Consider the following 15,908-nt stretch of genomic DNA (forward strand, 5'->3'; position numbering starts at 1 on the left):
GTCACAACATCTGTTCTGGCAGCCATGCTGCAAACTTGTGACATGTAACGGATGGGTGGGTCGAGTAGTCTCCCCACATGGTGTAAGGTTGGCACCGGGGTGTATACGGATGGATATGGGTTGGGTTTTCTGCATACATGATATATCTATTCTGTTTTTGTTATGGGCCTATGGGCTTCATTTTGAATTCTGTATAGGGCTAAGGCCCAACTTAATTTGTTTATGTGGTTTGAACTGATCTAGACTATGGTTGGGTTATTTTACACACCGAGTTTTCCAAACTCACCCCTTAATTTTATCCATGCAGGTAACCCTCAACCATAGTGGGCTTGGAGCTGTGAGGGATTCGGAGTGGCCACATGTTTTGCAAGCTCGATCTTCTTCTTATGACTTGATTAGTTTTATTTACTTTATTTACTTTGGGTTTTAAGTTGTAATAAGGCCGCTTTAATTATTTTTAATTGCTTTTAATATGTTTTGTTACCTTAGTTATGATATTGTTTTAAATGTTTGAAATTGAATAGCTCTAGGGCACATTTTAAAAAGAATTACCTGATTTCAAAATATCGCAAAACAAGACTAAGCTTTCGTCACGAAAACATTTTCAAAACTAATAAGTGCTTTCAAAATATCGCGTTTTAAAATGTTTTTCCTGAACAAACATTCAGTTAAAGTGTGGCAATGGTTGTGTGCATGTCTAGGAGTGGATCCGTGGAGAGCTTAGTACTTAAGCAGTCTAATAGACTCACCTCCTCTTTTTTGGCATCCTACCTGGTGCACAGCTTCCATTCACTTTAATCTAAAACCAAAACATTTTTTAAACACTAAGAAAGATTTTAGGTAAAACATGACTTCTCTAGTAACGTTTCAATGTGACAAGCCGGATTTGGCCGTAACGTTCGGGCCGGGTTTGGGGTGTTACATTTAGTGGTTTCAGAGCCTGATTGCAACAACTCGGCTGTGGAATGGGTTTTTTTTTTAAAAAAAAGAAGAAGAAAGTTTTAGATTTTCTTCCTACAAATAAATGATTTCAAAAGTTGAATATCCGGTTTTTTCTAAAATTTGATCTGAGCAGGTGGCACACCGAATCTTCGGCCCAAGTCTGTAAGTATCATTTTGAATTTTTTCTGAATGTTCCTAAATTATCAGCTATATGCCTGTACGGAAATCTTATGATACTCTAGTTACAATGATATTGGAACTGTGGGAATTTTTGGATAAGTAGATTAAAGACTATAGCTAGGCCACGATTTCGTGAAAACCAAACCCTAAATTAATGTTTGTTCATAAAATATCTGTAATAAACACTGAAATATTTAATGGAAGCATAAAATTCGTAATCAGATAATACGACATGAGTACAAGGGCAACACGTGGAAGGGGTCGTGGGCGTGGCTGAGGTAGTACACGGGCTGGATCTTCGTCTTCAGGACATATGCCGATGATAGATGCACTGGTACCACCAGCAACAGAAGTGGAATCTCATGATTGAGGTGCAGGGGATGACGCTCCATCTCAGGCAACGCTTCGTGTTCTGGAAAGGGTTACCGGGGCAAGCATGGGTAACAAAATTCGAGGATCTATTTTCGAGCGACTCTGGGCTAATGGAGCGGAGATCTTTAAGGGCGTATCTGATGTAGCCCCGAATGTCGTCGAGTATTGGTTAGAGGCTACGGAATGGATTATGGATGATTTAGACTGTTTCATAGAGCATAAGCTGAAAGGAGCCATATCATTGCTACGGGATGAGGCTTATCAGTAGTGGCTCACTGTGAGAGATGGGACCCCTGCTAACAGGGTGACTTGGGAGCTGTTTAAGACGGTCTTCAAGGAAAAGTATGTCAGGGCGAGTTATGTGGACGCCCGCAAGAAAGAATTTCTGAATCTGGTTCAAGAGGGTAAGATAGTTGCTGAGTACGAGGGTGAGTTTCTGAGGCTAAGCCGGTATGCTGTTGGGATAGTCGCTACGGAGTATGAACGTAGTGTGTGCTTCAAGGATGGTCTTAGAGATGAACTTAGGGTGCTAATTGCTCCGCAGAGGGAGTGTGACTTTGCTCTTTGGTGGAGAAAGCTAAGATAGCTGAGGAGGTGAAGCGCACTGAAAGACAGAATCGTGAAAAGGATCGGAACTATTTTCGAAGGGATTCGGGACCCTTGGGTGGTGCAAATAGGAGTGCTAAAAGGATAAGAGTAGAAGAGCCAGTTCGAGAAGTTCCAATGAATGTTGTTAGACCATAAGTTTGTAGGGACTGTGGTAAGGTACATCTGGGCGAGTGCAGGAAACGCTCTGGTGCTTGTTTCTGGTGCGGGTGTATGGAGCACAAAGTCAAGGACTGTCCTTAGAAAATAGATCAGGTTCAAATGGCAGAATGGAGGGTTGCCCAACCAGCGAGAGGTGGACCACAACCACCGAGAGGACGTGGGTAGGGGCAGTAATGGAAATGGTCGGGGACGAGGAGCACCTGGCAAGGGTGCTGAAAATGCTGAGGCTCGACAGCCAGCATTGGATGTACAACTCGTCGTCGAGAGGAGGGTGATGTACCCGACGTCATAACTGGTATGTTCTTGATTTCTAGCATGATGTACACTGCTTTGATAGATATTGGATGTACTCATTCGTGTATTGCATGTGCCATATCTGGGTCGTTGGGTGTGCATTCTAAGGAGACTGTGAGCGGGGTATCAGTACTAAGTCCTTTGGGTCACTCGGTTAGGGTAGACAAACTGTATAGGGACGTACCTCTAGAAACTCAAGGTAAGATTTTTGCTGGAGACTTGATGGAATTACCGTTCGGAGAATTCGATCTCATCCTGGGGATGGATTGGCTTGTTAAGCATAGGGCAACTTTGGACTGTGCAACTTAGCGAATGGTGTTAAAGACCGCAGAGGGTAAGGAGGTTATGATGATAGTTGAGCGAAGGGATTATTTGTCTAATGTGGTGTCGTCGTTGAGAGCCGAGAAGTGGATTTGTAAAGGCTGTGAGGCTTATTTGGCATTTGTAAGTCAGTCGGAGACTGAGGGTCTGACGGTGGATAAAGTTAGAACCGTTAAGGAGTTCCAAGATGTTTTTCCAGAAGAGCTCCCGTGATTACCTCCAAACTGGGAGGTCGAGTTTGGAATTGACTTGTTTCCTGGAACGGTACTAGTGTCCATCGCACCATACAGGATGGCACCGAAGGAGTTAGTGGAATTGAAAACACAGATTCAAGAGTTGTTGGATAGAGGCTTCATTAGGCCGAGTGCGTCTCCGTAGGGAGCACTGGTGTTGTTTGTGAAGAAGAAGGATGGGACGATGCGGATGTGCATCAATTACCGGCAGTTGAACAAACTAACGATTAAGAATAAGTTCACTTTGCCAAGAATCGACGACTTGTTTGACCAACTTAGAGGAGCTTCGGTATTTTCCAAGATTGATCTTTGATCTGGATATCATCAATTAAGGGTCAAGGAGGAGGATATCCATAAGACGACATTCAGAACTCAGTATGGTCATTACGAGTTTTTGGTTATGCCATTTGGGTTGATGAACGCTCCTGCAGCATTTATGGATCTGATGAATCAGGTATTCCAACCATTCTTGGATAGATTCGTAGTCGTCTTTATTGACAATATTCTGGTATATTCTGAAACTGAAGAGAAGCATGATGAGCATCTCGGCATTGTGCTGCAAGTATTGAGGGAGAGAGAACTTTATGCGAAATTCACTAAGTGTGAATTCTGGTTGAGGGAGGTAACCTTCCTAGGTCATGTTGTCTCTGCGGAGGGGATCAAGGTGGACCCTCGAAAGATTGAAGCGATTCTGGAGTGGAAGCCACCTAGGTCGGTGTTGGAAATTCGAAGTTTTCTGGTTTGGCAGGGTATTATAGAAGGTTTGTAGAAGGTTTTTCTGTGTTGGCAGCACCATTAACAAAGCTTATAAGGAAAAGAGCACCGTTTGTTTGGACCGAGAAGCAACAGGAAGCTTTTGAGAAATTGAAGGAAGTTTTGATCGATGCACCTGTATTAATTCAGCCAGAGTCTGGGAAGGATTTTATCGTGTATAGTGAAGCATCACATGTGGGTTCGGGCTGTGTGTTGATGCAAGAGGGTAAGGTGGTTGCTTATACGTTGCGACAGCTTAAGCCTCACGAAGTGAACTATCTTACCCACGGTTTAGAATTGGCAGCAGTAATCTTTGCACTTAAGACTTGGAGACACTGGCTGTACAGAGAAAAGTGTCATATACACGGATCATAAGAGTCTCAAGTACTTGCTAACTCACAAGGAGTTGAACCTGAGGTAGCGAAGATGGATAGAATTGCTTAAGGGTTATGACTGTTCTATTGAGTATCACCCAGGCAAGACTAATGTGGTAGCCGATGCCCTAAACCATAGAGCTGTATCTGATCTGAGAGTAATGTTTGCTCGTTTGAGTCTGTATGATGACGGTAGCCTGTTGGATGAGTTGCAAGTAAGGCCAGCCTGGGTGGATCAGATTAAGGAAAAGCAGTTGAAGGATGAGTCTTTAGTTTCTCGATTCCAACAAGTTGGGAAAGGGGAAACTTCTGAGTTTGGGTTCAATAGTGAAGGAGTTTTGTGTTTCCGAGGGAGAGTTTGCGTTCCGAAGGACTCTGACTTAAGGCAGTTAATACTGAAAGAAGCTCATGGAGGACTTTGTGCTATGCATCCTGGAGGGAATAAGTTGTATCACGACTTGCGAGAATTGTATTGGTGGCCTGGGCTTAAACGAGAAGTAACAGAGTTTGTGGGGAAATGCCTGGCATGCCAGCAAGTGAAAGCTGAGCATCAACTACCTTCCGGACTTTTGCAGCCAGTTAAAATACCACTTTGGAAGTGGGAGAGGGTAATTATGGACTTTGTGAGTAGGCTACCCTTGACACTGACCAAGAAGGACTCGGTTTGGGTGATTGTGGATAGGTTGACCAAGTCTGCTCATTTTATACCTGTCCGCACTGACTGTTCACTTCAGAAGTTAGCCAAATTGTACGTGGCTGAGATTGTGTGACTTCATAGAGTGCCAGTATCGATTATTTCTGATCGAGATCCTAGGTTCACATCTCGGTTCTGGAAGAGGTTGCATGAGGCATTGGGAACGAGATTGAACTTTAGCACGGCTTCTCATCCTCAGACGGATGGTCAGTCGGAAAGGGTTATTCAGATTTTGGAAGACATGTTGAGAGGATGAGTTATCGACTTCTAAGGTAGTTGGGAGGATTACTTGCCGTTGACAGAGTTTGCGTATAACAACAGTTACCAGGCGAGTATCCGAATGGCACCATATGAAGCGCTGTATGGACGTAGGTGTCGTACACCTAGTTGTTGGACTGAGTTGGGAGAACGACAGGTTCTTGGACCTGAGTTGGTAGTAGATATTGAAGATAAGGTCAGGATAATCAGAGATCGGTTAAAGGAGGCATCTGATAGGCAAAAGTCGTATGCAGATTTGAAGCGCAAGGAGATTGAGTACTTAGTGGGTGATATGGTCTTCTTGAAGGTTTCACCTTGGAAGAAGATATTAAGGTTTGGTAAGAAGGGCAAGTTGAGTCCGCGATTCATTGGGCCTTATCGAGTTCTTAAGTGAGTAGGTCCAGTGGCTTATCAATTGGAATTACCTCCGGAGTTAGACAGGATTCACGATGTTTTCCACGTCTCCATGTTAAGGCGACATCATTCTGACCCTACTCATGTCGTGCTGGTTGCAGAGATTGAAGTGTGGCCTGATTTGACTTTCGAGGAAGAGCCTGTGCAGATACTGGATCGTGATGTTAAGGTTTTAAAAAGGAAGTCAGTTCACTTGGTAAAAGTGCTTTGGCGTAATCGTGGCAGAGAGGAAGCTACTTGGGAGCCAGAAGAGGCGATATGACAACAATACCCTTATCTGTTTGACTCAAGTAAAATTTCGAGAACAAAATTTCTTTAAGGAGGGTAGATTTGTAACGCCCCAATTTTTGGGATTTTCGGGATTTCTGTGATTTTCAATAAATTTTAGAAATTTTGTGTTTTAACTGTCTATTGTGGGTCTGAATATGTTAGTGGGCCTTTAAAAGGCCCAAGAATAAATCCAATTCGAGGTGATTTCAGAATTCCCAATTTTGTAGAGAGAGGGTTCTAGCGTTGTGGGCTTTTAAATTAAAGATGGTAAAACAGGGTACAAGAGAGACCTGTGGTAAAGTGGCACGTGACGCCACATAAGTGTTTGGGGGAGTGGGGTGTAGATCTTGAGGGGGAGCTAAGGTTCAAGTCATAAGGCAAGCAATTTGAGGTATTATTTTTTTGGTGAACAAAAAGGGGATGTGATGGAACTCAAGGGGAACTCTGCTAGGAAGAGTTTGAGCTGGTAAGGATATTGAGTAAGGAGGAGATAAGGGAGAAGATTTAGGAGCTGATCAAGGAGTGTGGTTTTGGCCGAATGTTGGACTCTTAAAGAGCAAGAGTTGGCCGGCCAAGAGTCTCTAGGATAGGGAGTTTTGGCTAGGTCTTTGAAGGGGGATTTTGGCATTTGGGAAGTGTGGTGCCATCCCTGGTAATTCTTTTTCATTCTTTTCTTCTTTTAGCTTGCTGAAATAGGTTTGGCTTAGGGTTTCTTTTTCTTTCTCTTTCATTCTGCTAATAGCCGAACTTGGAAGCCCTCACTGTTCCATTTTCTCCATAAGCGAATACTACTTCCCTTCTCACCTTTTCTTTTCTTTCATCTTTTCTTTTCTCCATAGCCAAACCCATACTCTACTCTCTCTGTCTCTTCCCTTATTTTCTTTCTTCCTTATTTCTCAATAGCCGAATCTTATCATAGCCGAACCTCTATTCTTTTCTTCCTTAAAAAGCCGAAACCCTCATACCTGTAGTATAGGAAGTAGAATCTTTGACTACTTGAATCTGCTTCTTCTCGTAACTACGGTGGATTGGAGTTAAGATCATAGATAGGAGCACTCTTCTGGGCCGAAAAATGAGTGGTAAGTTTGTCAAATAACTTCCATTCATTATTTATGGTTTAAGATAAAAGCCGAAACCCCTTAAGGGTGGCTAGCGTTTAGATTAAGGGCATTGGTGCCTTTTTCTTTTTCATTATGTATACGTTAGCGTGGACAAGGGAGGGTGCAGTGAAGGGTTTGAAGACTGATTCGGATTGGATCTCTAGATCTAATCCATTTTTCGGCAAAAAGGTAAGAACTCTAGGGTCTAAGGAATGTTGGCAGAAGGTGGTAAGGTGGAAATAGTACATAGTTTGTTTTCGGTATGTAGACTGAAATCTAGTAACTCGATTGTAGGCAACTCATGAGTGGATCTCGCCAGCGTACCATTACAAATCAGGTGTGTAAATGACACTCACTCATAGACTAGATCGGCAAAAGCTGAAAGCCGAAATACCGAAGAGCCGGTATTTTGTGAACTTGCGAGCGTGCGAGCGTTCGTGAGGTGGTTTGTTTGTTAATTTTGGTAATCACAATCGGTATGATTGCAGAGTGCGTAATTTCGTGCACTTCGGTATACTTGGGCTTAATGGGCCGAAAACGGGTTAGTAGGCCAACGGGCCCAATTCGATAAAAACACTCGGTAAGTGTTTCTGTTAATGCATTAATGGCTGTAATATGTATGTAAACCCTAAAATAGTTAAATTTACTAAAATACCCCTAAGTATGAGAATTACCATTTTACCCTTAGGTGCAAAATTACCATTATACCCCTAGGGTTAATTTTCAGATGCATGATATTCTGATTCTGTTTGTTGTATGCCATGATGTGTATATCTGTTGCATGGGATATGGGTTATATTGATGGAGGAAGCGTTCTTGTGGCTATGCCACAAATATCTATTCTGGTGGCTCTGCCACAATATCTGTATCTGGTGACTCTGTCACAATATCTGTTCTGGTAGTCAAGTTGAAAACTTGTGACGTGTAGCGGATGGGTGGGTCGAGTAGTCTCCCCACATGGTGTAAGGTTGGCACGGGGGTGTATACGGATGGATATGGGTTGGTCTTTCTGTATACATGATATATCTGTTCTGTTTCTATTATGGGCCTATGGGCTTCATTCTGAATTTTGTATAGGGCTAAGGCCCAACTTAATCTGTTTCTGTGGTTTGAACTGATCTGGACTATGGTTGGGTTATTTTACACACTGAGTTTTCCAAACTCACCCCTTAATTTTATCCATGCAGGTATCCCTCAACCATAGTGGACTTGGAGCTGTGAGGGATTCGGAGTGGCCACATGTTTTGTAAGCTCGATCTTCTTCTTATGACTTGATTAGTTTTATTTACTTCATTTGCTTTGGGTTTTAAGTTGTAATAAGGTCGCTTTAATTATTTTTAATTACTTTTAATATGTTTTGTTACCTTAGTTATGATATTGTTTTAAATGTTTGAAATTGAATAGCTCTAAAGCGCATTTTAAAAAGAATTACCTGATTTCAAAATATTGCGAAACAAGACTAAGCTTCCGTCACGAAAACGTTTTCAAAACTAATTAGTGCTTTCAAAAGGCTTAAAAAGAAATGGTTTTTCCTGAACAAACATTTAGTTAAAGTGTGGCAATGGTTGTGTGCATGTCTAGGAGTGGATCCGTGGAGAGAGTGGTACTTAAGCAATCTGATAAACTCACCTCCTCTTTTCTGGCATCCTACCTGGGGCACAACTTCCATTCACTTTAATCTAAAACAAAAATATTCTTTAAACACTAAGAAAGATTTTAGGTAAAACATGACTTCTCTAGTAACGTTTCCATGTGACACGCCGGATTCGGCCATAACCTCCGGACCGGGTTTGGGGTGTTACAAAACCACATGAAAGTGTGGAGAATATTGAGCCAGGCTATGTAGTTCACATGGCTAAGGCCATTTTTGGGCTATGTGGGCCACATGGGCGTGTGGGCCCAGATGGGCACGTATTTTGGACCTTAGGCCCACTTTCACAGTTCGATTGTTACGGTTGCATGGGTCGCCCGAGACGACTGCGGACCTACTGTTGGGTTGGTAAGTGTGCCTAGACTTCTAATTGATAAAATGATTGTTTTGCCCTTATGTGGTAAAATGACTATTTTTCCCTTATGTGGTAAAATGACTGTTTTGGCCTAATGAAATATATGCTTATATTTTAGCATGCTATTTTAACTGTGTTGAGTACATGTATAAGATTATGATATGACATGACATGTGGCATGGTGCATTACATGGGAGTGGGTTTTTATATGATTGGAAGAAGTGTATTGAACTGGTAGCTCTGCTATAAATCATTGATGGCTTTAAGCCTATTATACTGGCAGCTCTGCTGCAAATACTGTTTAGTGCCGTAACTGGTGCTACTTGGAGTGTAGGGATGGGTGGGTTGATTTTATCCTCACATGGAGTGTAGGGTTAGACAGAGATGGAGTGTAGAGGCTGGATGGGTAGGACTTGCATACTGTTTACTGTTACTGCACTGTTAACTATTAATGCAATAGGCCAAGGCCCGAACACATGTCTGTTTCTGTACTGAGATGGGCTAAAGCCCAAACTGATACTGTCACTGTTGCCAAAAAGGGCTTAGGCCTAGACTGTGCTTGTTTTCTGAATGTTTGCTTATATGGGATTACACACTGAGTTTTCATAAACTCACCCATCTATTTAAACTGCACAGGTAATCCCCAGGCTTAGACGGGTCGGTTCTGTGAGGGACTCAAAGGTGGCCACACAACTTCTTGGACTTTTTATTAAATTTAATTTTATAATTTAATTTGGGTATTTGGTTATGTAATAAGGCCTCTTTAATTTTTAACTTTTAATTTGGGATTTGTTTATTATGATTGTAGGACACGGGTTTTCAAAAAGATAAATGCTTTTCAAAACACCACAAGTACGTAACATATTTCAAAAAGCTTCCGCAACAAACGACATTTTAAAAAGGTGACTACGATTTAATTTGATAAACATTTTACTAAATAACTTGGGTTTTAACACTGAACAAGACGACCTAAATCCTAGCTAAGATTACAAAGAGGTTTAATACAGAATGGGGTTTTTCAACGAAATTTTATTCTACGAAAAACACTTTCATGTGACACTACCAAATTCGGCCATAACGTCTAGGTCGGGTTTGGGGTGTTACAAAGAAGATGGAAAGACATGATTTTCTAAATGGAAATAAAGCTGGTGGGAATAATTACATCCAATGAGAATTGCATCCGCTTAGACAGATTAGACTGTTAAGTGACTTTTGATCAAACGGTGGGATCTAAATTTCCTGAGTTGCCCTCATTCTTGCTTAGTTCGAAATGACAGTATAAAAGTACGAACTGCATTGACAACAAAACCCTGGTGCGCTGACAATGGTACCTATTTATTCTGTAAAAATAAAAAATGATAAACAATTTTGAACAGAAGCAAACATAAAAAATTACCTAGTAAAAAGTTACAGAAAAAAGAGAGAAAGAAAAAGAAAAAATTAAAATTATTCGACCAATTTAATGGTCTATGCCTTCTTTTGATAAATATTCCCAAGATAATGTTTCAATCATTGACCATTCACTTTGAATTGGTCTCCATCATTTAAATCTTTGATTGTGATTGCACCATGAGGAATTACTTCGACAACTTCAAAAGGTCCAAACCAACATGAATGCAATTTATCTAGGTGCAATTTAAGTCAAGAATTGAATAATAAAACCTGTTGACCTGCAATAAATTGTCGCTGTAGAATAATCTTGTCATGCCATCTTTTGGTCTTTTCCTTATAAATCACAGTGTTTTCATAGGCATTTCTCCTAATCTTCTCTAGTTCAGTAATATCCAACAAAATTTTCTTTCCAATTGTTTCATAGTCCATGTTCACTTACTTAATTGCCCACATTGCTTTGTGTTCCAGTTAAACTAGAAAGTGACATGCTTTCCCAAAAACCAATTGATTTGGCGACATCCCAAATGGAGTTTTGTATGTTGTCTGTAATGCCCATAAAGCGTCTTCCAATTGGAAAAACCAATCTTTCCTCGAAGGGTTTATAACCTTCTCAAGAATGTTCTTAATTTGTCGATTCGATACTTCGGCTTGTCCATTGGTTTATAGATGATAAGTAGTAGCCATTCTATGATTAATTCCATATCTTTTCAGTGTGGTTGCCACTTAGTTGCAATGAAAGTGTGTACCCTGATCACTAATCAATACCTTTAGTGTGCTGAAGCGGGTGAGTATATGCTTGTGAAAAAAATTTAACACAGTCTTTGCATAATTCTTTGGGACTGTAACAACTTCAACCCACTTCGAGACGTAGTCAACAACTACTAATATAAAAAAATTTCCAAATGGACTCGCAAACGGTCCTATAAAATCCATACCCCAAACATCGAATAATTCAACCTCTATAATTGGCTCCTGCAACATTTCATTGCGTCAGGATATAGAACCGGTGCACTGACACCTATCGCATTGGTTCACAAAACTTTAGGCGTCTTTGAACAATAATGGCCAGTAGAATCCTAATTGGATTACTTTAGCAGCAATTCTCATACCACCAAAATGACCTCTATAAGGAGCATCATGATAATGATTCAGGATTGAAAGCATCTCCTCTTGCAGAACACAACGTCAAATGCTGTTGTCATTGCATGCCATGAATAAATATGGCTCATTCTGATGATACTTCACTACGTCACAAAGAAATAATTTTTTTTGGCTTGTGACACCCAATAGGAGTTTTCCACACACTAGATTTGTAACAATCCGTTTTTATTCAAATCTGAACAGTGGTTTTGGGACCATAAATCAGAGGTCAAAATAATTATTTTACTATTAAATTGAGGTCTACAGCAAGATAGTATGATTGTGGGAAAATTTCATTAAGAAATTTTATCGTTTGAATGCTCAATTCGATAAAACGAACTAATTACGTAAAGTGTAAAAGTGTTGTTCTAATAGCTAAAGGTGTCTAATAGCTATGGAACCTTAAAGTGGAGGTCCTTATGTGGTAATTAGCCCATTAATACGTAAGTGGATTATAATGGCTTGGTAAATTTGAAATTTGTGATAATTTTTAAGGTTAATTTTGGTATTTAGTAAATAAAGGTTAATTAAATAAAACAAAATAAAATTTTGTTCTCTTATCATCTTCTACAACCTAAAATTAGGGCTTAGGAAGCCATTTTTGTGCTTAAGCTTTCGACGATCTCTTCATTGTCTAATTGGTATGTATTTTGTCACGTTTTTAATTATTTCAATGTTTTTGGAGTCATTGTAACTTAATCTAGGTAGCCTAGGGACTAATTTGAAAAATTGTTAAAGTTTTAGACTTTTCCCATTGATGAATGTACATGTATTTTGATGTTTGATGATAGAAAATGTACAGTTGTTGTTAGATAAACAACATTTGTAAAGTGATTTTTGGTAAAATTGTCAATTAGGGATTAAATTAAGAAATGTGAAAATTTTGTGATAGAAATGTGAAATAAATGAAAAATATGGGCTGTTAAAATAATAAGAGAAATTCAGCTAACATGGGTAAGGACCTAATTGCATGAATTTGTATTTTTATGAGTTAAGGACTAAATTGTAAAGATGTTGAAATATTAGGGGCAAAAGTGTAATTTTGCCATAATTTGTATTTTGGGCCAAATTGAATAATTTGATATTGTATAGTTCAAGAAAAATGAAGTTCGGATCTAGATCGGGGGAAAAACAAAGTATTGGACTAGACGATTTGTTTCATCATTTTTTATGTTAATAAGCATTATTATAATTGCGTTTTAAATTATTTAAAATTGAGTTAATTGTGAATACGGCCTTACAAATATGTTCGACGTAGATTCGATAATTTGAAGATTCTCGTCAGCTTGTGTGAGTAGCACCGTGTAGCTACGTCATGACCGTCAGCTTGTGTGAGTAGACCCATCGATAGCTCGAGAGTGAGCATTATATGAGATATGAGATTAAGTTAGCTTCAGCTATGTATTTGGCACTTAGGGCACGGCATTCCCGACTATCCAATATTATTTCAAATGGTTCAACGGGTATATCAAAGATATGAAACAGTGAGGAATAGATACGTATTAGTGTAGGTATGTACGGAAACTATAGGAGCATTGAATCTATAAAAGTTGTGAGTTCATGATTACTTATGTGATGAATATATGTTAACCTTATGATTTAATGATTTTGTAGTATATTATGTTTATACTACTTGATTTGGTGAATGAATGGTGAGCTTTACTTATTAACTATACGAGCTTACTAAGCTTTATAGCTTACTCTGGTTACTTTTTTGTGTTTTATACTGATTATCGAAGCTTGCTCAGATTTGGGAATCGTCAGATATCTCATCACACTATCAAGCTATCACTTTGGTACTTTTGAACTTATGTATTTGATTATATGGCATGCATAGGAGATATGGTCATTTTGGTATATATCTTAGTAATGGATTTAGCCATTTGATTTGGCTTGTCATGATGAATGGTTAGTGATGTGTATAGCCATGTGACTTAGCTTATTTTGGCATGCTTGGTGATGTATATATATGTGCAAAAATGCCTTTTGATATGTTGTGTATAATTGCAATTTATATGCTTGTTGTGAATTGGTATGTGGAGAATCAAATGGTTGACTTTGAGATTGGTATGCTTGTGGTTTTAGGTAAAGTGATGCATAGTTGAAAGTGACCGTATTGATGATTTAAGAATGTGAATTTTGGTATGAAATTAAATGGCTTATTGTGATACTTGTGTATCTTGTGATTAATGGTATGGTTTTAGCATGAACTAGGCTTGATTGAGATTGGTTGAAATGCTTATTTATGTAATGTTATATGCCATTTGGTTTGTGTAGGTGATTGAAAGGTTGGGTGAGAAAAATGGCTTGGCAAATAGCCTATTTTTGTCAACACGGGCGTGTGTCTCAGTCGTGTGTGACACACGGTTAGGTGACACAGCCGTGTGTCCCCTAGTGTTTGATTAGAAATCAAATTAGTATGCTCCACGGCCCAACATAGGGGTGTGTGACTTGGCCATGTGGCCTAAGTCAGTATACCTTATAGGTTTGGCACGACCTAGCACATGGCCTGGCACATGGGCGTGTGTGGCCATTACGAAGGGCACACGGGCTAGTTACACGGGCGTGTGTTTTGGCTATGTGACCGAATTTAAATAGTTACACGGGGTCAGACATGGGCTGGGACACAGGTTGGGACACGGCTATGTGATCCCATTTCAAATGTCCACACGACCTGTGACACGGGTGTGTCTTTAGCCATGTGAGACATTCGACCGACAGACATGTGTCCCCTGTATTTTGTAAAATTTTCTAAGTATTCCAAAAATTTCCTGAGTTATCGGTTAAGTCCTGAACCACTTCTAATGCTTCGCAGGCTCGTATTAGTGACTTTATGAACGGTTGTGAATGATTTATATTTGGAATGGAAAAATGTATGAGAAACGTACACTTATTTGTGTAATAAGTCCAGTAATGCTCCATAAGCCTATTCTGGTAATGAATACAGGTGATGGGTGTTACATTTATTGGTATCAAAGCTACAGTTTAGTTGATTCTAGGACTAACGTAGCATATGTGAGAGTCCAGCTATACATGTCATATATAACCTGTGATAGTGTGATATCTTCTGACAGTTTAGATCGTGTTTTCATATGGTAATGGATCCCAACCGAGCAGTGGTTGATGATGTTGAGAGTAATGCGCCAACCTTTATTCACAGAGTAGTGCAATTTGAGTCGAGACCTGTATCAGGTTGTCAGGGAGGAGACGCCAAGGAAGCCTACTTCCAAATGATGAATGAGTGGTTCATAGAGTTTGTCCAAACTAATCTGGCTACTCAACAACCTCCACCCCCACTTATTCCCCATCCTGTCCCCTTAGCTCCTAAAGGTTTGGAACCTTTACGTTTAAGTAAGCTTCCTGTTGACAAAATTCAAAAATAAGGGGATGAAAAGTTTAGAGTTACAGTTGAAAATGATCCTGAGATAGTCGAATTTTGGCTTGAGAATACAATTCGAGTATTTGACGAACTATCTTGCACGCTAGCTGAATGTGTAAACTGCGCCATATCACTTTTGGGAGACACTACATATCAGTGGTGGAATACTTTAATATTTGTGGTGCTGAGAGAACGAGTCACATGGGAATTCTTTCAAACCGAGTTCAGAAAGAAATACATAAGCCAACAGTTTATTGACCAAAAGTGTAAAGAATTTCTGGAACTAAAATAGGGTCGAATGTCTATGACCGAATACGAGAGAGAATTTGTAAGACTCAGTAAATATGCTCGAGAATGTGTTTCCACTGAGGCAATTATGTGTAAGAGGTTCAAGGACGGGGTGAACGAAGACATTAGACTTCTAGTCGGGATTTTAGAATTGAAAGAATTTCTTATGTTATTCGACAGAGCTTGCAAAGGCGAGGAACTTGGCAAAGAAAAGAGAAAAGCTGATTTCGAGGCTAGTGATTTGAGAAAGAGGTCGATAAGTAAACCCTATCACTCTTCGTCAAAGAAATCACGAGATTCATATAGTCGTTTGAATACTTCAGTTGGGTATCCAAATAGAGATCGTGGAAAGCAATACACGAGTCCTAAAGCTCAAGCTACTTCAGTATCAAGTGTTGGTAGTGTGAAAACAATAAACATGAGTGTCAACAGTGTGGAAGACGGCATTTTGGAGACTACTGGATGAATAATAAAGGTTGTTTTAAATGTGGTTCGCAAGAGCATTTCATTCGAGACTGTTTTGATTAATCAAAAAAGGTAAATTTTGGAATGCAAGACCGAGCAATACAGCTGCCAGAGGGAGACCACCTAGAAATACGGGAAATGTGACTAGTAGAAAAAGAGTGACAAAGGATTCTACTGTGAAATCCGAGGCTTGAGTTCTAGCTAGAGCTTATGATATTCACCCTCGTGAAGATGCGTCGTCACCAGATGTTTTCACTGGTACATT

The sequence above is a fragment of the Gossypium hirsutum genome, chromosome A01, assembly GCF_007990345.1.
Source record: "Gossypium hirsutum isolate 1008001.06 chromosome A01, Gossypium_hirsutum_v2.1, whole genome shotgun sequence".
Classification (NCBI taxonomy): Eukaryota; Viridiplantae; Streptophyta; class Magnoliopsida; order Malvales; family Malvaceae; genus Gossypium; species Gossypium hirsutum.